This window comes from Dasypus novemcinctus, chromosome 2, assembly GCF_030445035.2.
Source record: "Dasypus novemcinctus isolate mDasNov1 chromosome 2, mDasNov1.1.hap2, whole genome shotgun sequence".
Taxonomy (NCBI): domain Eukaryota; kingdom Metazoa; phylum Chordata; class Mammalia; order Cingulata; family Dasypodidae; genus Dasypus; species Dasypus novemcinctus.
Genome location: NC_080674.1, coordinates 85423741 through 85445760, shown reverse-complemented (window position 1 = coordinate 85445760; position 22020 = coordinate 85423741). Strand labels below are relative to the sequence as shown.

General features: G+C 38.0%; 1 protein-coding gene across 2 annotated transcripts in view; it reads left to right on the top strand.

The window, feature by feature from the left end:
• Positions 1 to 1442: 1442 nt before the first annotated feature.
• HAPLN1 (hyaluronan and proteoglycan link protein 1) overlaps positions 1443 to 22020 on the top strand; it is an 80431-nt gene continuing 59853 nt past the window's right edge. The window contains exon 1 of one of the 2 annotated variants that reach the window (XM_071208893.1): positions 1443 to 2330. The gene's annotated coding sequence lies outside the window, so the exon portion shown is untranslated. The remainder of the gene's footprint in view (positions 2331 to 22020) is intronic. The other variant, XM_004483439.5, reaches the window with a different exon arrangement.

Genomic DNA, 22020 nt, shown 5'->3' with positions numbered 1-22020 from the left:
GTGTGTATATATTTTTTAAGTCTAATTTCTACTATGTTCCTTAAAATGCATCCTACCCTGAACATTCACCAAAAAATAGCATAAAAACTCTTTTCATAGTCGACAGGCAAAGATGGACCTTATTTTTATTGGCAGTTTAATTTGGGGGCAGACGTAACAGCGGTCTCAAATGCCACTAAATTAACGACTTAAAATTGCAAAACCTTTAGCTGTTTGTTCCCAGTGTGGAGAAACAGAAAAAATAAAAATAAAAAATGAAGACAAGCGCCTTGCCCAGGTTGGGGAATTCCAGGAAAGGTGCTGAATTGCCTGTTGGAGGATTCATTTTGAATTGTTCCGTTTCATATAAAACTCATTTAAAGTGGTTCATCCTTGGAATTTTTTTTTTTTTTCCTCCAAGAGGCCCGTGTCAATTCACCGAAATCCCGAATGGCAAAGGCAAGCTTGGCAGCAGGAAACGATGAAATCCACCAGGGAAAGGCGGGAAACCGTTTTTTTCTTACCCACCTCCCACCCCCGCCCCCCGAGGTCTTTCCCGCCGCCCCGGGAGTCCGGGTGGAGGCCCTGGAGGCGGCTCAGGCTTTATCCCTGAGACAATAGCGCCGCTCGCCGCCGCCCGCCTGTCTCCACCGCACGCCTCGGCCCCGCGGGTTCCCCCGCCCCACGGCCCCCCGTCCCGCGGGGCCCCCGGCCCAGCCTTCTCCCCGCCCCACCAGCCCATCCGCCTGGCCAGTCCCCGCGCCCTGCCGCCCACCTGTCTCCCGGCCCGGGGGGTCCGCCTCCTGCCCTGCGCCCCTGCCCAGCCCCGGCCCTCGGCTCCCCCTCCGGCCCCACGCCCAGCTCCGCTGACCCTGCCTCACCCGTCCCCCTGCCTCACTAGCTCATCCGCACCAAGGGTCGCCCTGCTCCCCCCGCGCTCCTCCGGGAGCGGTGGCGGCGGCCGCGAAGAACCGACAGTCCGGCCGGCTCCTCTCCGGGGCCCGCAGCAGAGCCGCGCCTCGCGGCGCCCCGCGCCCAAGGTGCCCTGCACCCCCCGGCGCTCAGGCGGGCCGGGGGGGTCTTCTCTCCTTCCCGGCCCCTCGGGCTTATTTGCTTTGTCCTCAGTCCCCCGAGCAGCCCCACTCCCTCCTCCCGGCTGCTCCAACAGTCATTTGCTTCCTGCGGTATGTTTCCTTTTTTCCCTGCTAGGCTGCATCAAAGGTGGCTCTGTTATTGAAATATGAAGCCATTTCCTCTCCAAAACCCTTGGTTACTCAAGGCGGGAATCAATGGACCTATATACTCTCCCCGGAGTTATAAATAAATGTCTATTTGTTCAGCAGGCGTTTTCCCGTGTGTCCCAGCATCTTCCCCAGTAGTTATTTTAGGGGCGTGTGTGTGTCTGTGGGTGTGGGTGCGCGCGCCCCCGTGTGCGCGCGCGCGCCCTGTGCCCATCTGGTTCTAATCCTGGGTATGGATCCATAACCACACCCCACCCATCCAGTCTCCCCTCGCATTCCTCACTCTATAAATAAATCCAGGTTCTTTGAGCTCTGTCATCCGGGAAGACAATAGCAGTTGTTCATTTATTAACAGAGATTTAAACCTGAGAGCGACACCGAGTTCAGTAAACAAGAAAACATGCTTCTGGCAATTTGGGTGGAAGGGCACCTCCAGATGACCAAGCTTTATCTCTCGCAATCTACTTTGGGAAAGGGAGAAGGCGGGAAAAGGAGAACCTCTCCAACCTTTGGATTTTCCTTTTAAACAGAGGCTATAAAGCAAGACGAAAATTGAGTGTCCTGGCGAGTCTGCCTCACACCGCTGTCCCGCAGATCATTTCACACACTCCTTTGACCCATCAACTCTGGACAGACCCAGGAGTGCTGAGGGTGCAGGAGGTGTGGTGGGGGTGGGGGCTAGTGGTTGCTGTTGCGCTTTTCCTGAACTCCCTAGTGGGATACTCGGAGATTTGAGCAGAGGAAAAGTCATCTAAGAGGTTGCTGTTGTACAAGGTCTGGGCACAGCGCTGCCCCTCCTTCCCTGCCTGAAGTTTGCGTGAAGTGCACGTTAGGCTGTAATTAGGGGATCTGGGAGGAGAACTTTCCTTGTGACGTTTTGCTTTTCTTCTGCTCTTGGTGAGAAAGTGCCTCCTTCTTCCCAGGATCAGGACCTCTGCCATCCAGCGCCACAAAGAGACATTCTGCACACACTCACACACACCCACACACCCACACACTCACTCAGAGACAAACTTAAGGTGAGGGGGAAAAGCGCTAGCTTCACTTGATCTCCAGCTTCCAACCTCAGCAGAACTTCAGAGCATCTGAACTTCTGGATTTCAGGACAAGGTAAATCTTCCATCATTTTTTTCCCCTCTTGGGTCAAACCTTGGTACCTTCAAGATTTCAGAACGATACATATCATGATATATGTATACATTAAAACAAATTTTCTTACTCTTTTCTTAAATATTTATTTGGGTTTAACATGACAGCTCAACTTTTTTTTTTAAGGTTCATGTTGTCAGATAAAATACTGTATTTCAATCAACAGACTCAGTGAAAAATTGAGGAAAGGATTAATTCTTTTATTCCGGCTTTTGCTGGTGTTCCTATAAATCTGGTAGACTCATGGTTTCTAAGTGGTGACTTTTCCATCTGTATTTCAACAAGCATTTTTATAGCACCTGAGATGAAAAAAGAATAGTATAGACTGAAGGAAGAGCTGAGGAATGGGAATGTCCATTCCAGATTTATGAGTTTTATTTTAGGGAATTCATAGGTTTATGTGAATTGAAAACATAGTCATAGTTAATACTTGTTAGATTAACAGTCTTCGAGATATTACCATTTTTGGTCCAGGCTTTTCAGTTAATTATGAACTTAAGATCATAGAATTACATGCATTTCGTAAGTAGAATAGTTGTGATACTTTTAATGCCCTGAAAAACTTTTTAAAAAGTCATAGCTGTTAAGATCACTTTTTAAAGTGGTTTCAGAGAATTATTTATACGTTGTGACTGTTTACTGCAAAAGTGAACCTGAACTTTTTAGGTTTAGAGTTGTTTTCTTCCGTTGAATAAGAGCAGTGTGTTTGAAATAAAATAGTTTATTATTTTGAAAATAAGTTATTTTATTTTCATTTATCACTGGAAAAATACACAAAGTGCCCAGTACATTTGGGAATTTTTAGGATGGAAAGTGTTCCTGTACATGTTCCAGTGTGATGTCATAAAATCAAACATACTGGCTGGCTCCTTGGAAGCTAACAGTTCTTGAGAAATAAAGCCTGTGAATTAATTTCAAAGTGAAATGTAATATTTATTCATTACAAATGTAGTTTCTGGTAACCATTTCTGTTTGATTATTTCAGTGTACTGAATTCGCAGTAATTTTATACACACTTCAATGATTTCAGTATTCTAAAGGAATCATAAACTGGGAACAGTGTTTTACAAAAATATATCATAGTAGTTCTCTTTGGATAACTTTTACTGTGATATTTCATACTCCTTACATCAGATCTTAACTTCTACAATAAAATGTTTTCCCTTCCATTCAGTAAGACAGAATGTACACAAAAGCACTTAAGCTTTAGTCGCTAGTCAGTTTTGTACTATTGGTTCTTAATAATTTAATTGTTTCATGTAAGAAAATGAGTTTATATTTTTTTAAATCCTCTTCTCTAAACTGGAGACAGCTTTAAATGAGTAAACTAGATAAGGAGAAGTAATTTTGCTTAAATCTATTTAAGAGAGCAAGAGAAAATCAACAATCTTGAGAGACCACCGGTCCACAGGAACATACCCACAGACCAATATTCGGTACAGGAGTGCCCAGTGGACCTGGGCTTTCTATGAGAAACAAGAAAGAGGGAGCACACAGTGTTCTTATAAAGTGAGCCATTCATTTTCAGCAAGGCCCTGTCTCTCAGAGGAATGACTGACACTGTAATTTAGAAGTACTGAAGAGACTTTCACAGAGAAGAATCAATTCATTATATCCCTAGTGGTTTCACTTCCTTTCCTTCCTTTGGGAGCAGGTAACACATCCAGGATAAATACGTTTGGAGTATACAGAAAGATACTTTATGAGCAGACAGTCTACTAAACAGTCCTGTCTTTTAGGTTCTTGGGTGTGGAATATTGGTATTTTCTGAGCAGTTGGAGAAGTCGTTAGAAAGATGAACAAGAGTCATATTCAGAAAATGATTCCCTTCTTCAGGAAATACTAGTTTTCTTTTCATTTCCTTTGCTCCATGCATGTTTTATTTCCCAGATTACCATTTTTAGATAATGCCATTCCACCAATTAAAATCCAACAAAATGCAAAGCACATTTGAAAATCACTTTTGTATTATTTTCTGTTGCATCTAATTTTTTTTTTACCGCATCTTGCCCTCATTATTAGTAACCATAGTACTTTGTCTAAATCATTTACATGCACTTAGCTTGTCAAAGGTAACAAAATGTCCTTGGGTCAAGAAGTGAGGAGGGGTTGATGTCTGAATATACTTCAGGTTTTAATCAATAGTGTTTAAAAAGGATTAGAGGAAACAGCTGGTTAAACAAATATTCGGTGTAGAGTGGATGCAATGGTATAAATTAATAATGCACCTCTTTATTTACTCTATGAATGAGAGGGTCTGTGGTTGTTAAATGGGTGAAGCATGGTCCTTGTGCGCCACCTAGTGGGTGACTCAAAGAAGGATTTTTCACCGCTCTCTAATTGAGACACTCATGCAGTTGACATTTCTTCAACACTAACTATAGGCCAGACCTTGTAGTATGTACTCAGAGTAGAAAATGCAGCAAGTGATTTTGTATACTTTAAGTATTAAGGCCCCGCTTAGCAGTTTACTAAATTACTATATTCCCAATGGTTACATTTTTAATCAGTTGACTCTTGAGTGGGTAGTTACTGTCAACTTACTGCTTTCATGCGGACACAATTTTTTTAACTGCAGCTCACTTCTAATATAGGATTTGCTTTTCACAACAATGTCTTGATGTAGTTCAAAGAAGGGTGGAGAGAGTTTAAATCTGTTTCTAGATTTAAAATAAATTTTTGCGAAGTTTGTCATTACTATGTTTAAATGGGTAAATAGTAGCTTTAAAAGGTCAGCAAACAGATACTAGCACATATTAATATATATTCTTTAGATTTGTTTTCATTAAATGGGAAAGGATAGAAGTAAAAATTATTTTTGGGTAGTGAGGGATATTTTACAAAATGCAGCTCTTATATACTAATAATTAGTATGTGTAGCAATTTCATCTATATCTACTATTTACATGTGGTTTTGAAGCAGGAGCCTTGCTTCCATTAAACTGACATAGTAGGAAAAAAAGTCCTAGACAAGAACAAATACATGGAAACCAACATTTGAAAAAAGCATTGGGATATCATTAAAGATTAATCTATTGGAATACTGTACCGGGAGTTTTGAAAAACTTTCTTTGGGAAGATATGAATTATTACTCCAATTGGCTCTGTGTGTGATTTATGACTTCATCGCAACTGTGTTCAGGCTGAAGCAAGAGCACATCTTCATTAATCAAGACAAGTTCTGAAATACAGATTGTACGGTAAAACGCCTCAATAGAGAATAGGAAAAAAAAGTGATTAATTTGTTACTTGCTGATCTGTAGATGTGTAATCAACCAATTGAGTTAGGCCTGCTGGCTTGGACTGGCAGTTTCCTGTTTAGGGGACTTTGGTTTTGTGTGAGGCAGTGAGACCTGCACTATGAGGGAATGAGAGTGCCCATTATGTTCTTTTTCAATTAATGCCACAAAATTATAGCCCGTATTGATCAGAGGTGATGGCTGGAATCAACACCATCAATCATGTAAAATAAGACATATTATCTTAATTCTTGTTTCCGATAGGTCATTATCCTCCTGAAGCAAACCATTCTGTTAACAATTTCATCTGATCATCGTTGATTTAGAGGAATCACATACTCCTTGTAATGAGAGAGCTCATGAGAGATTACATAAATATCAGCAGCCCTGAAAGTGGAAATTTAGTCATGGATTGGAAAACTGTGTTGCAAGAAGTTTAAAAGATTTGAGAGAGCTTAATACTAGACAAGAACAAACTCTACAGAGGGTACCAGACTAACTCTGAAATGGTCTGAGGTTGCTGGTTGCTCGGTTGTGTAGCAGTAGCTCCGTGTAAAAGCCTCTTCCAGGTCTAGAGACACGGAGGAGGACTGTTGGCATTGAAGTAGGCCAGGAGGTTGCTTATTAAAACAAACAAATAAAAACCTCAGAGTAAACATAACGTAGAAAATTTTACCAAAGTTCTGAGTCTGGATCTCAGTATTATAAGGGCCACAGAAATTTACCCCTTCTCTTTAACCTAACTTCACCCAAATGGAGCACAATATACTTGATTGATTACTAATTTCCAATTAGAGTCAATAATAACCAATTACATTATATAATACTCAAATTATTTTTATGGTAAATTGTGGATTTTCTTAAACTTTTCATGGAGTTTTATGGGTGGTGTCTTGACGTCATCTCACCTACAATATGTGATTTTTTTCTCATTTTGAGCCTGTTATTTTGAATTGAAAGAATCACCTCATTTGCTCATTGAATTAGTTTCCTAGGGCCACAGTAACAAATTAGCATGAACCAGGTGCCTTCAGACAACAAAAATACATTCTCTCACAATTGTGAAGGCCCTAAATCCAAAATCAGGGCCTCAGCTGGATTGATTCCTTCCGGGTGCCCTGAGGGAGAATCAGTTCCGTGCCTCTCCCAGCTTCTTCTGGGTGCATCCATCTCTGGCACGCTTTGCCTTATAGCCACATCCCTTCCTTCTCTGCCTCCGTGATCATATGACCTTCTTCCCTATGTATCTTCTCTGGGTCTCTGTATTCAAATCTTCCTGTTATTAGTAACCAGCCATTGGATTTAGGGTCCATCCTAATCCAATGTGACCTAATCTTAACTTGATTACCATTTTCAAGATCCAATTTCCAAATAGGGAAATAGAGGGACACTCTAACCCGCAAGACTCAGTAACTCATTCATGCATCCCTTCAACAAAAATGTACTGAGTGCTTACCATTTGCCAGGCACGTGCTGGACCCCTCACTGTTATACCATGAAAGTCCATTCTAAGAAAATCAGAAAAGCCAAATGTGATGGCAACAAACTTGAAATATTGCAAGAACCTGTAATAACAATCACCAAAATGTTTAGTCTCATGGTTTTCCTGTGACGGACATTTTGAACATACATCTTTTAAAATCATTTTCCCATGTTTGCCATGTCTTAGCTGAGTGGAGTAAGAGCTTGTTTCTTGGTTGTGTGGGCTCAGAGGGGCCTGAGTGGTGGGGGCCAGTTCTGATGCCCTTGAAAGCCAAGAGGGCTTGGGTTCCAATCATCCATCTACTCAGAGGGACAGGAAAAGCAGGAATTCATTTGCACACTGTTGCTGCCCAACAGTTTGCAACTAAAATTCAGATTGAACAACAGTGATTTAGTGCTTAGTCTTTGCACCTGACTAGGTGTTTCATAGTTACTGTACTCAAGGAATTCACAAGCTAGTAGAGGGGACAGATGGACACACATCATGAATCACCAGTAAAATTTGCAAAGTAAATGAAATTTGCCTTCCTGCTTTCCTGGGTCTCCTTCCTTTGCCTTTCCACCCCCTTCTGCTTCAGAAACTGAAATTCCTTCTGCTCTCCACCCTGCACTCTAGAGGATCTGGTGCTTCTCTGGTTTATTGATTGCCTGACTGTCTGATTACACTTTGGTGTGAACGAGTGTCACTCAGTACGCTTACATTTCAAACCTTTCATTTCTTTAGACTAAATGTTTTGTTTTCTGCAAAAAGAATTTCAAACATCTGAGGGCCTCCCTATCCTTACACCAAAGGGTGTTATTAAACCTAATTTAGTCCTCTAATGGCTTCAACTCCTCAGTTACCCCACTCCCCTTGGGAAAACTGTGGAATTCCTGGAAGGCCTGTTTCCAAAAACTTGAAGACCCTTGGGTCCTGCTAATCACTGGCTTCTCTGAGTGAGCCTGATCAGCCTGTCCTTCCACCCTCACCCCAGTGCTTGACCCAGACCATTTCTTCCCTCCCGGTGCCCCATCAAGCCCATCCATTTTGAACCCCCCTGTTCACTTTGCCATAACCTGCACTCCAGGACTCCCCCAGCCCTCTACCACAGCTAGGATTGTTCCCTTGGGCTAGTAGAGTGTCCACAGCTTCTTATGTTCTATTATTTTAAGCCATCATGCCACCCCAAACATCCAGGTATAATGGGAGGGAGCAATGAGAATCCACAGATAGAGTCCAAGATCTCCTCAAGGTAAAGGGGCTGAAGACGGCAGAAAGGGATATGAATAGAGGAAGCACAGAAATCAGCCATCATGTTGAAAATAATGGGGAAAAGTCAACATTTTAAAAAAATATGTGCTCAGGTACTTAATGGAATTGGTTTCAGGGAAATATCAGCATTGATGCTTATTATTGGTATTGCAGAACTAACTTAGCCAAAAAAAGTATCTAATCAGAACCATGTGTTTAAGTGCCTTCCCATTTTAGGTTTAATTAGCATACAGCATAATAATAGTCATATATTATTAAGAGTCTCAGATTAATGTATATAACTTTCTCTGGGTACACCCCTTTGTTTACACCACCATAGTTTGGTGCTGTTCTAGCTTCCTAGATTGTTCCAGCAAATACCATGAAATGGGTTGACTTAAACAATGGGAATTTATTCACTCATGATTTTAAAGCCAGGAAAATGTCCAACTCTAAGCATCATCAAGGTGATGCTTTCCTCCCAAAGACCAGCTACCAGGGATCCTTGGCTCCTCTGCCACATGGCAAGGCACATGGCAGCCTCTGGTGGTCTCTCCCTTCTCTTTCAGGTTTCCTTCATTTCAACTTCTTGCTTCCCTGGCTTTACCTCTCAATGTCAAATTTTCGTTCTCTTGTAAAGGACTCTGCTGATAGGATTAAGACCCTACACCTTAACTGAAGTGGCCTCGTCAAAAGGTCCTTCTTACAATGGGTTTATACCCACAACAATGGATTAAATTTAAGAACATATTTTGGGGAGGTACATATAGCTTCAAAACACCATGATCTGGTATTACAATATAAAGATGTGCGTGTCACTTTTTAAATGGCTCGGACTGATGATCCTGATTTAGAGAGTTGGTTCTTTCCCTGCAACCCAAAGAAGAGGGATGCTGAAACTGTATTATTCACTGAGGTAGGAATACGAAGTCCTAATGCGCAGTGGGTGCCCTGTAAGTACTTACCATGGTTACTGAGGAGCCTGCGATGACACAGAGCATGGACTCAGGGGCTCCCTTGCCGTTTGTCCTGGGTGGTCTGCATTTCAGGTGTGTGAAAACCTCTCAATTCTTACTCTGAAATTGGATCCTGACTCCCCAGGCTTTCAGTTAACTACCTGATAAATGGATTCTTTGATCAATCTAATGATTCATCAAGAGTAGCTTTTATTAAATCTAATTGTCCCTTTACCATCACCTTAACTCAGGTTCTCATCTCCCTTCTAGACTAGGCCACCCTCTCCTAATTGGTGTCCTAGTCTCTGTCTTATCCCATTTTATTGGTAAAATGCAATTTATGTTGTCCACCAAACTATAAAAAAACTGACCTTATCATATCCTATCTGAAAAATTTTGAGTGGCTTCCTCTTGCCCATGGGATCAAGTCTATACTTCACAATGTGACAATAACAGCCTTTCAAATACTGGCTCCTGCCTAACTTTCACATGTCATCTTCATGGTAACTTCTCAAGCCATGCCAGACTTCTTATCTATGCCCATATGAGAGCCATTTTCATGCTGTTTCCTTTGTGTCAAATGCCTTATTCTCTTTCTTTCCCGGCAATCTCCTATTCAAGGGCCAGCTCAAATGTCACTTCCTCTGGATAGCCTTTTAAATCATTTGGGATGGCTTTTGCTCTCATATGAGAGGAACCCAACTGTGGTGACTTAAACAATTAGTTTTCTATCCAGTGTGAAGCAGAACTGAACTGGCACTGTGGCTGCACAATTTAAAAAAAGACCAAGTTTCCTTCCATTTCACCCTCATGAGGGTAAGATGGCTGCTAAGACTACAAGGATTGCTTTTGCATTCCAGGAGGCAAAAGAGTAACAGGTGATTGGGGAGCAGGCGTAGCTCAGTGTTTGGGCACCTGCCACCCATGTACAAGGTCCCAGTTCAATACCTGGTACCTCCTTTTAAAAAAGGAGTAAAAGGTGAAAGGCAAAATTTAAAGAGATATACCTCTGAAGAAGATTGTCTAGATGCTCCACCTAATTTCATTGAATGTGTTTGGCAAGAATTGGATTAATTTGCCAGGGAATCTGAAGACATGAGTATTTTTAACTGATACTTAGCTCCTTGAAGCAAAGCACCATAAGTTTGTGTTACTTTTTTTCCTTCTTTCGTAGATTGTGTACTTTTCATAGAGGGACTGTATTAACAACTCAGTATGCTAAGCACCTAACAATGCTGGACCATAGTAGATAAGACTAAATATAATGAATTAATCAAATGAAAGAATGTCTAAATATAGGCTTCACACCATAATAAACTTACCTTTCTTGACTCTTTTATGAATGTTTCATTGAAATATTTTTATAATCTGTCTTTATTAGTTGTACAGTTTGCATATTAACATGAGTAGTTTTGTTCCAAAATTTTCTGAAGTTTATGTAAAAATATCTAATACTATTTAATGATAATCAATCAAACCAAGAGTTTTCTTGGATAAAATGACCAAATAGGTTGTTGTTTAGTTTTCTATAGAATGTCTTTAGTGAAATATTATGTCAAATGTTGTATCTTACAGAGTGTCATCTTTGTAAAGTGAAAACAGTCATAAGAAATAAAGTGTAGCCTGAAAATCAAGACTTTAAAAGCAAAATTCAAACTAAAACAAATCAGCTTTAGAGGTTAAAAATATAATGACATTCTGTAGGTTTGTGCTTCAAGTTGCTGTAAGCATTCTTTTAAGGCAAGGAGTTGATGTCTTTTCATTATTCTCTTTGCACCACTTATCACAGTGTCTGGCATGTAAATAAGGGGGAGAATGTCAGGAAGATGTGTTAGATATCTATAAAAGTCCACCCCTGAGTAAAGCACATTGATGCTTTCTGTTTTCTGGAATAGGATCTTAGATACTCTCTTTCATTTCAAGTTCGTGTCCGTTCCAACCTCATCAAACAATAACTTTAATTGGTTGGGAATTTATTTTTATAATTAGAAAAGCATCAATAATTACTCATTTTCAGTGGGCCACAGAAGAGCATAAGTGTGTCAGTTAGGATGCTTTTGGCTGCAATTGAGAATGTTAATTAAAATGCCTTTAATAATAAAGATTCATTGGCATTATAGCAAAACATCTAGAGGAAGGTGGTTGCAGTTTTTTTATTTCAGCAGCACAGAGATGCCAGGGATCATTTTGTAGATTTCTGAAGCTATGTTGGCCTTTTTCTTTTGACCTCGAGATGATTGTCACAGCTTCAAGAATTATGTCCTCCTTAATAAAGTCCAAGGGCAGAATAAAAGGGGAAAATTTTCTCAAGTGACTCTCTTTTGTAAACAATGAGGAAAATCTGTCCAGAAATCCCTAATAGACTTCATGTATCTTAGTTGCCAGATCACATATCCATCTCTAAACCAATCACTGGCAAAGCTAAGTGGGATTCTGTGTCCCAGATCAATTATTCAGGTACCCAAAACCTGAATAAAATCAAGTTCTGTTATAAGGAAGATGTAGAAATTGCTGCTGGATGGGCAATCAATAGTATCTGCCATGGGAATTTCTGGTAAAGGTTGAAGAGATATTGCAAATCAATCCTCCTAAAGAAGACAACTAGGAAAGTTGGAAAAGCTAGACAACTAGTTATTATGGGAAAGCACATTGAAGTGAGCCCAAATACCACTTTTCTCCTTCAAGGTATTACTGATTCTGAAGTGGAATCTGAAGTCTTACAGAACTAAGAGGATAAAAATCTGAGATCAGAACCCAAAAAGTAGGAGAGCCACATAAATACCCCAAGCTACCCTAGGAACATGGAGCACTAGAAAAGAACATCCCTTAAAAGATAAGCCCCCACCTTCCAATCATCTTAACCTTTGATTAGATTAAGGTTATTTGCCCTTACTTTGAATGCCTTCCAGAGGCAAAGGTACATACTATTTAGAGGAAGAAAGCAGTATCTAGGAACTCAAAATATCTCTACATTTTTAAAATATACAATGCCTGGCAGGCCATATAAAATTATCCAGTATACCAGGAAATAGGATCAATGACCACAAAAACCAAGACAATAAAACAGAAAATAGAAAGAGACCAATTGGGGATCCAAATATTAGGATTATCAGAGGCAGACTTTATATAACTAATATGTAAGAAATTAGATGCTAAGATAGAGAATCTATAACCCCCTCATTATTAGATTGTTTTATCCATCTCTCTGCCTAAATGGAAGATTTAAGATCATCTCATGAGCTGAATGGTTTGATTTAGGATAAGAGAGTTCAAAGGGATTCAATCTGTTCCGATGTCCCACCCTTTATAGGAATCCCTTGTGTAATACAATTGGCAGATGTTGTTGTTCTGCTTCAACACCTGCAGGTACAGAAAGTACTATGTATTTCACATGCAATTCATTTCACTTTTAGATAACTCTTATCAGAAAGTTCTTTCTGATATTGAATAAAATTGGCTTCCCTATAACTTCTGTCCATTTATCTTAGTTTTGACCATTAAAGCTACATGGAATAAGCGTCATAGCTTCTCCATTTTGATTTTGGGCAATATATTTCTAAATGCAAAACATTATGTTTTGCCCTGTAAAATTTTGTTAGTTGGGGCACATTTTTCCACTTTTTAGAGATCTTTATTTCTTCCCACTTCCAAGCACATTGTAGTTACTCTTAGCATATGCTTTATAACTCATGAACAGGCTTTGAGCCTTAATACTCTAAGACAAAACAGAACCCTCTTTTATTTTAACATGGCATGAAAGCAAACTTCTTGATCGATAGGGCTAAAAGAATTATATAAATGAATAAGGCCTACACAGGAAAGGTCTCCTTTTATTAAACAAATAGCTAGGGAACCAGAAAAATGGAAAATAAATGCCAATACTGAAGTGAAAATCTTTATTTTGAAAACAGAAGACATTGATCATACTATTTAAGGGTGACTTTATTTCATTATGGATTGTTACTATTTCAAATTAATCTTCAAAGTGCAAAATGAGAAGAGCACTGTACCATCATTAAATATCTGCATCTTTATACTCTATTTCATACAAAAAATTGAAGCCTAGCTTGGTCTTATAGTTATTATTAACTGTCCAAAAAGTACCTCCTTCCCATGTACAAGGTCCCAGTTTCAATCCCTGGTACCAGCTTTAAAAAAAGTTAATAGCAGATTTTCAACCAGAGTCCCAAGACAATTCAGTGGGAAAAGTAAATCTTTTCATTAAATGCTGGATAACTATAGACAAAAGAATGAAGTTAGAACCCTACCTCAATTAAACTCAAAACAGATCAAAGACCCAAATGTAAAGCTAAAACTATACAATCCTTAGAAGAAAATACAGATGGAAATCTTTATGACCTTGGGTTAGACAATGATTTCTTACTTATGACACCAAAAGCACAAGCAATGAAAGAAAAAATAAAATTGGACATCATCAAAATGAAAAACTTTTCTGTTTCAAAGGACACTATCAAGAAGGTAAAAAGAATCCACAAAATGGGGGGAAATACTGGCAAATCATATATCTAATAAGGTCTTGTGTCCAGAATATATAAAGAACTCTTACAACTCAGCAATGAAAAGACAAGTAACTCAATCAAAAAAAGGTAAAAGACCTAAATAGACATTCCTTCAATGATGATATTCAAGTGGCCAATAAGCACATGAAAAGATGTTCAACATCGTTAGTTACTAGAGGAGTACGAATCAAAACTGCAATAAGATACCACTTCAAACCTGTAGGATGGCTGTAATAAAAAAGATGGAGAGTGGTTCAAACCCTGGGCCTCCTTGACCGGTGTGGAGCTGGCCCATGCGCAGTGCTGATGCGTAGGGGAGCCCCACACGCAAGGAGTGCGCCCCGTAAAGAGAGCCGCCCAGTGCGAAAGAAAGTACAGCCTGCCCAGGAATGGTGCCACACACACAGAGAACTGACTCAACAAGATGATGCAACAAAAAAAAACACAGATTCCCAGTGCCACTGACAACAACAGAAGCGGACAAAGAAGACGCAGCAAATAGACTCAGAGAACAGACAACCGGGGTAGGGGGGGAAGGGGAGAAAAATAAATAAATAAATATTAAAAAAAAAAAAAGGACAATAGCAAGTGTTGGTAAGGATGTGGAGAAACTGGACCTCTTATGCCTTGCTGGTGGGAATGTAAAATGCTGCAGCCTCTTTGGGAAAAAAAGTTTGGCACTTCCTCAAAAAATTAAATGTAGCGTTACCATATTACCCAGCAATTCCACTGCTATTTATATAATTGAAAACCTATGTTCAAGCAAAAATGCATTCATCGAAGTACCCAAAAGGTAGAAACTGACCAAATATCTTCAAACTGATTAGCGGATAAACAAAATATGATATATACATACAATGACATATTATTCAATCTTAAAAAAGAATGAAGAACTGATACATGCTGCACTATGGAGGAACCTTGAAATCATTATGTTTAGTGAAAGAGGCCAGACACAAAAAGGACATAATCCACAGAGACAAAAAATAGATAAGTGGTTGCCAGGGCTTGGAGGGAGAAGGAATTATGAGCAATTGCTAATGAGCAGTGGACTTCTTTTTGGTGAGGAAAGTATTCTGAAATTAGATGGTAGTGATGGTTGTACAAACTTGTGAGTATAATTGAGAACCACTTAATTATTCATTTAAAAGAGTGTATTTTATGGTGTGTGAATTATATTTCAATAAAAATATTCAAATCAATAGCAAATAATGGACAAATGTTGAAACATAGCAATTCACAGAAGAAATTTAAATGGCTAATAAGCATGAACATAAATATTTGATGCCATTTGTAATTAAAGAAAAGCAAATTAATAGAAATATTAGGCTATCATTTTTTACCTATGAAACTGACAATTTTTAATATAAAGTTTTCTATATCAGACAAGAATATTTTCTCTATTCCATAGGTGAAATTAAAAATAAAAATAAACTTTCCAAATAGCAATTTAGCAGTATATATCCAATACTTTTTTAAAAAGTTCTTACCATTAACTTAGTAATTTCATTTCATAAAACCTAGCCTAAGAAATTAGTCACCATTAAAGATTTATCTATAGTAATATAATAGTAATTTTTTTCTTTTTAATAAAATAATAAAAATACTTAAATATCAAAAAATAGGTATTTTAAAAATAATTTTGGCCAGCACCTGTAATAGGGCATTGTGCAGGCATTAAAAATGATATAGATAAGCATTCCGTAACATGGAAAGATGCCTGTCATATATTCAGTTAAAAATAAGGTTTAAAAAGAGCATATAATTTCTTCCACTTCAGTGAATAAAAAGAACATTCTTTCACATTTAGCAAAAATGTTTGAATGAATATACAACAAAATGAACGAAAATTTATTTTTTAACAACTTTATTGAGGAGTCATTGGCATACAATAAATATACATGTTCAAAATGTATACATTTTGATATATGTACACCTATGAAACCATCACCACAATTAAGATAAAAATATATTCATAACCAAAAGTTTCCTGGTATCCTTTTTTTAAATTATTTATTTGCTTAGTTTTTAAATGTCTCTGTTTATTTTTATTTTTTATTATTTATTTTATTTTATTTCTCTCCCCTGCCCACACCCCTCCTCCCCGTCTGCTCTTTGTCCATTCACTGTGTGTTCTTCTGTGTCCACCTACATTCTTGTCAGCGACACCGGGAATCTGTGTCTCTTTTGGTTGCATCATCTTGCTGTGTCAGCTCTCGGTGTGTGTGGCACCACTCCTGGGCAGGCTGCACTTTTTTCACATGGGGCAGCTCTCCTTGTGGGGTGCACTCCTTGCACGTGGGCTCCCCTATGCGGGGAACACCCCTGCGTGGCACAGTACTCCTTGCACGCATCAGCACTGAGCTGATATGCATGGGCCAGCTCACCACATGGGTCAGGGGGCCCTGGGTTTGAACTCTGGACTTTGTATATGGTAGGCAGACACTCTACCAGTTGAGCCAAATCCACTTCCCACCTGGTATCCTTTTTGTGATCTTTCCTCTCTGCCCCTTTTCGTTGTCCCAGGAAGACACTGTTCTGCTTATTGTCACTATAGATTAGTTTGCAGTTTCTAGAATTTTATATAACTGAAATTATTAGTACATGCTTTTTAAAAATGATCTGGCTTTTTCACTCAGCATAATTATTTTGTGATTCATCCATGTTATTATGCATAGCAATAGTTCATTCTTTTTATTGAGTAGTTTACAGCCATGTAAATATAACAGTTTTCTTTATCCGGTAACCCTGCTGATGGGCATTTACATTCTTTGCAGTTTGGGACTAATACAAATAAAACTGTTCTGTTTGTTCATGTACAAGTCTTTGTATGAATATATGTTTTCTTTCTCTTGAGTAGTGAAAAAGCTGGGTTATATGGTAGATGTTAAAATTTTTATTTAGTAAGCTGCCAAATAGTTTCCAAGGTGGTTGTACCATTTTACATTCTCTCCTGCAGTGTATGAGAGTTCTAATTACTCCACATCCACTCCAAAACTTGGCATGGTTTGTCATTTTTAATTTTTAGACTTTGTAATAGGTGTGTAGTGGATCTCACTATATTTTTTAATGTGCATTTTGTTACTGACTAATGATGTTGAGCATCTTTTAATTTGCATATTTGCCATTTGTATATCTTCTTTGTTGACATGTCTATTCAAATCTTTTGTTGTATTTTTTAGTTATTTTCTTAATATTAGTTTGTAAGTGTTCTCTATATATTCTAGATGCAAGAATTTTATCAGATAGATGATTTGCAAATATTTTCTCCCAGCCTGTAGTTTGTCTTATTCAAGCTCTTACCAGTGTCTTTTTTAATTTAATTTTATTCTAAAATACTTTCAAACTTACAAGACAGTAGCAAAAATAGGACAAACCTCACACATACCCATATTTCCCTTGATAGCCATATTCATTAATTTTAACATTTTGCCATATTTGCCATTTCATCCTTTATTTTAAATGCAATTATCAGGTTCAAGAAATTTAACATTGGTATAAAGCTTACACTCTATATTCCATTTTTCTCATATGTCCCAATAATGTCCTTTTGAACATTTTCTCCTCCCTTGTTAGAGCCTGTCCAGGATCATGTATCTCATTTAGTTGTCATTATCTCTAGTTGCTCTTTTTTTTTTTTCCCTAAAGCTTTATTTTATTTATTTCTCTCCCCTTCCCTCCCCCTGCCCCATTTTCTGCTCTCTGTGTCTATTCACTGTGTGTTCTTCTGTGTCCACTTGCATTCTTGTCAGGTGGCACCAGGAATCTGTGTCTCTTTTTGTTGTGTCATCTTGCTGTGTCAGCTCTCCATGTGTGTGGTGCCAGTCCTGGGTAGGCTGTGCTTTTTTTTTGCACAGGGCAGCTCTCCTTGTGGGGCACACTCCTTGTGCATGGAGCACACCTACACGGGGGGCACCCCGGTGTGGCACGGCACTCCTCGTGCACAGCAGCACTGCATGTGGGCCAGCTCACCACACAGGCCATGAGGCCCTGGGTATCGAACCCTGGACCTCCTATATGGTAGTCAGATACTCTATCTGTTGAGCCCCAACCACTTCCCTCTGGTTGCTCTTTTTTGTTAAATTATGGGAACATGTATACAACATAAACTTTCCCATCTCCATCACTCTCAAGCATATTCAATGGGATTAATCACATTCACAATGTTACAGTACCCTCAGCACCTACTATTACTAAAATTTTCCCATCTCCCCAAAAAGAAATCCTACACCCACTATGCATTTAACTCCCATTCTACTGGCTCCCCTGCCCTGGAAACCTATACTCTAATTTCTGTGTCTGTGAGCTTGCATATTCCCCAACATTTTCTTTGTAGTTAACATGGGGCTTAAGTTTAACATCCTAAATTTATAACAACTTGTTTACTTCTAAACCAACTTAACTTCAATACAAAATCTATGTTCCTATACCCCTCCATCACCTACACCTTTATTAGTTCTTGTCACAAATTACATGTTTATAAATTTTGAGTCCCAATCCACTGCTTTAGCATTACATTTTTTGCATTTACCTTTTAGATTCTATAGGGAGTAAAAAATGAAATTACAAACCAAAAATCCAATAGGACTGGCACTTATATTTACCCATTTGTTACCCTTACTGGAGATTTTATAACTTCAAGTGGCTTTGATCTATCATCTACTGTCCTTTCCTTTCAACTTGCAAGAACTCTCTTTAGCATCTCTTGTAGAACCAGTCTAATGTGATGTACTCCCTCAGTTTTTGTTCATCTGTGAATATCTTAATCTGTCCTTCATTTTTGAAGGATAGTTTGCCGGATATAGAATTCTTGGCTAGCAGTTTTTTGCTTTCAGCACTTTAAATATATCATTCCACTGCCTTCTAGCCACTATGGTTTCCAATGAGAAGTTGGCACTTAACCTTATTGAGGCTTTTGTGTACGTGGCTTGTTGTTTCTTGCAGCTTTCATAATCTTCTCTTTATCTTTGGCATTTGACAGTTTGATTATAATGTGTTGTGATGTGGACCTATTTGGGATTATCGTATTTTGATTTTTCCTGGCATCACGAATGTGTTCTTTCATGTCTCTAAATCGGGGACGTTTTAAACCCTTATTTCTTTGAGTATTTCATATTTTTTTATGCTATTGTAAATGGCATTTTTAAAATTTCAATTTCTGATTGTTCATTGCTAGTATATAGAAAAGGAGTTGTTATTTGTAAATTGTTCTTGTACCCTATAGCAATGATAAACCCTGTGATTAATTATTGTAGCTTTTTTGTTGATACCATTTGATTTTCTTTGTTGAAATCATGTTTTCTGCAAATAGAGTTTTTATGTACTTTTTCTTTTCCAATCTGATACCTTCTTTATTTTCTTATTGCTTTAATGCATTGTCTAGAAACCTACAGTACAATGTTGAATATAAGTGGTAAGAGCAGACATTCTTGCTTTGTTTTTGGTCTTAGGCATAAAGTACTGTCTTTCACCAATAAGGATGTTGTTATCTGTGGGTTGTATATAGGCAATCTGTATCAGATTGAAGCAGTTCCCTTCTAATTCCTAATTTGCATTAGGAATTGATGTTGGAGTATTTCCAATGTTTTTCCTGCTCTATTGAGATGCATGTACAGATAATGAATTATATTGATTGATATTTTAATGGAAAACAAGCCTCGCATTCCTAGAATAAACCCCATTTTGGCATGATGTATAATCCATTTTATGTATTGTTGGATTAGATTTGCTAAATTTCGGTGAAGAATTTTTTTTTCTATATTCAGGAATATTCGTCTGTAGTTTTCTTTCCTGGTAATGCCTGTGTCTGGTATTTGAGTATTGCTGGCCTTATAGAGTCAATTGGGAAGTTCTCTCCTCTTCAGTTTTCTCAAAGTATTTGTGTAAAGTTGGTATTTTTTTTCTTTAAATATTTGGTAGAATTCATCAGTGAAGACATCTGGGTGTGAAGATCTTGTTGCATTTTTGCTATGGTTTGTGGAAAATTTTTTAACTACATATTAAAATTTTATAAAGATATATGGCTATATAGGTTGTCTGTTTCTTCTTGACTGAGCTTTAATAATTTGTATCTATCAAGGAATTTGACCAGTTTGTTTAATTCATTGAATTAAATAGAATAAAGTTGTTCGTATTAGCCCCTTATTACCTTTGTTGTATCTATAGAATTAGTCGTGATGTTACCTTTCTCATTCATGATGTTGAAAAAGTAGTCTTCACTCTTTTTATCAGATCAACCTGAATAGAGGTTTATCAATTTTATTGATGTTTTCCCAGAACCATCTTTTGTTTTCATTGATTTCCTATATTGTTTTCTGTTTTCTATTTCATAGATTTCTGCTCTGATCTTTATTATTTGATTTCTTCTGCATATTTTGTATTTCATTTGCTCTTTTTTTCTAGTTCCTTAAAGTTGAAACCGAGTCATTGATTTGAAATCTTTTTTCTTTTCTAATTATACATATTTAAGGCTACACATTTTTGTTAAGTACTGCTTCAGCTCTGTCTCAGAAATTTTGATATCCTTTGTTTTTATTATCATTCAATTAAAATAGGTTTTTTTTTTAAAGATTTATTTTATTTATTTATTTCTCTCCCCTTCCCCTCCACTCCCCCATCCCAGTTGTCTGTTCTCTTGTCTATTTGCTGCATCTTCTTCGTCTGCTTCTGTTGTTGTCAGCAGCATGGGAATCTGTGTCTCTTTTTGTTGCGTCATCTTGTTTGTCAGTTTTCCATGTGTGCGGTGCCATTCTTAGGCAGGCTGCACTTTCTTTCATGCTGGGTGGCTCTCCTTACAGGGCACACTCCTTGCACGTGGGGATCCCCTAAGCGGAGACACCCCTGCATGGCAGGGCGCTCCTTGCGCGCATCAGCACTGCTCATGGGCCAGCTCCACATGGGTCAAGGAGGCCCGCGGTTTGAACTGCGGACCTCCCATGTGGTAGACAGACACCCTAACCGCTGGGCCAAGTCCACTTCCCTAAAATAGGTTTAAATTCACCTTTTGATTTCTTCATTGCTCCTTGGGCTACTTAAAAGTTCTTAATTTGTTTCCAAGTATATGGAGATTTTCCACATATTTTTTGTTCCTGGTTTCTAATTTAATTCCATTGCAAACAAAGAATATACTTTGCATGACTTGAATCCTTTTACATTTATTGAGACTTCCTTTATGGCTCAGGATATAATTTATCTTGGTACATGGTTGGTATGTACTTGAAAAGAATGTGTGTTCTGCTGTTGTTGGGTGGAGTGTTCTATAAATAATATTTAGATCAGGTTGGTTTATAGTGTTCTAGTCTTTTATTTATTTTCTGAATTTCTGTCTACTTGTTATAGTAATTATTGATAGAGGGGTCTTCTCATCTCTCTTTGCAGTTCTATGAGTTTTTCTTCATCTGTTTTGAAATTCTATTATTATGTGAACAAATTTTTAATACTGTTATGCATCTTGGTAATTTGGCCCCTTTACCATTATGAAATGACCCTCATTATCCTTATTTTTGCTCTGAAATTTGTCTGGTTTTATATAGTCTCTCCAGCTTCCTTTTGTTTAGTTTAGAATGGAATATCTTTTCCCATTCTTTTACTTTTAACCTATTTAGGTCTTTATATTTAAAGTAAGGATGTAGACAATATATATTTGAGTCTTGCTTTTGCTTTTTAATTCAAACTGGCATATCTGCCTTTTAATCGGATTGTTTGGATCATTTAAATTAAATATGAATATTGCTATCTTTTGCTCAGAACTGCCATATTGCTATTTTTTCTATTTGCTTCATCATATCTTTTTTCCTTTTCCTTCTCTTTCTTAATTTGGTTTAATATGAGCATTTTTCTTTTAAAAATCCACTCTGTCTCCTTTGTTGACTTATTAGCTATAACTCTCCTCCATGTAATTTTACCAGTTGCTTTAGGGCTTATAATACACACTTTTAGCTTATCACAGTCTACTTTCAAAAGGTATTATAATACATTATGTAAAGTATAAGAATCTTATAGTAATATATATTCATGATTCCCCATCCTTTGTGTTAAAGTTGTCATACATTTTACTTGTAAAAGTGTTCTGAATACCAAAATACATTGATAGGGCTTTTATTTTACATTGTCAATTGTCTTTTTAAAAAGATTTAAATACTTAGAAAAATATCTTTATATATTTCCCTATGTAGTTTGCATTTTCAGTGCTCTTCATTCCTTTCTGTAGATCCTAATTTCCAT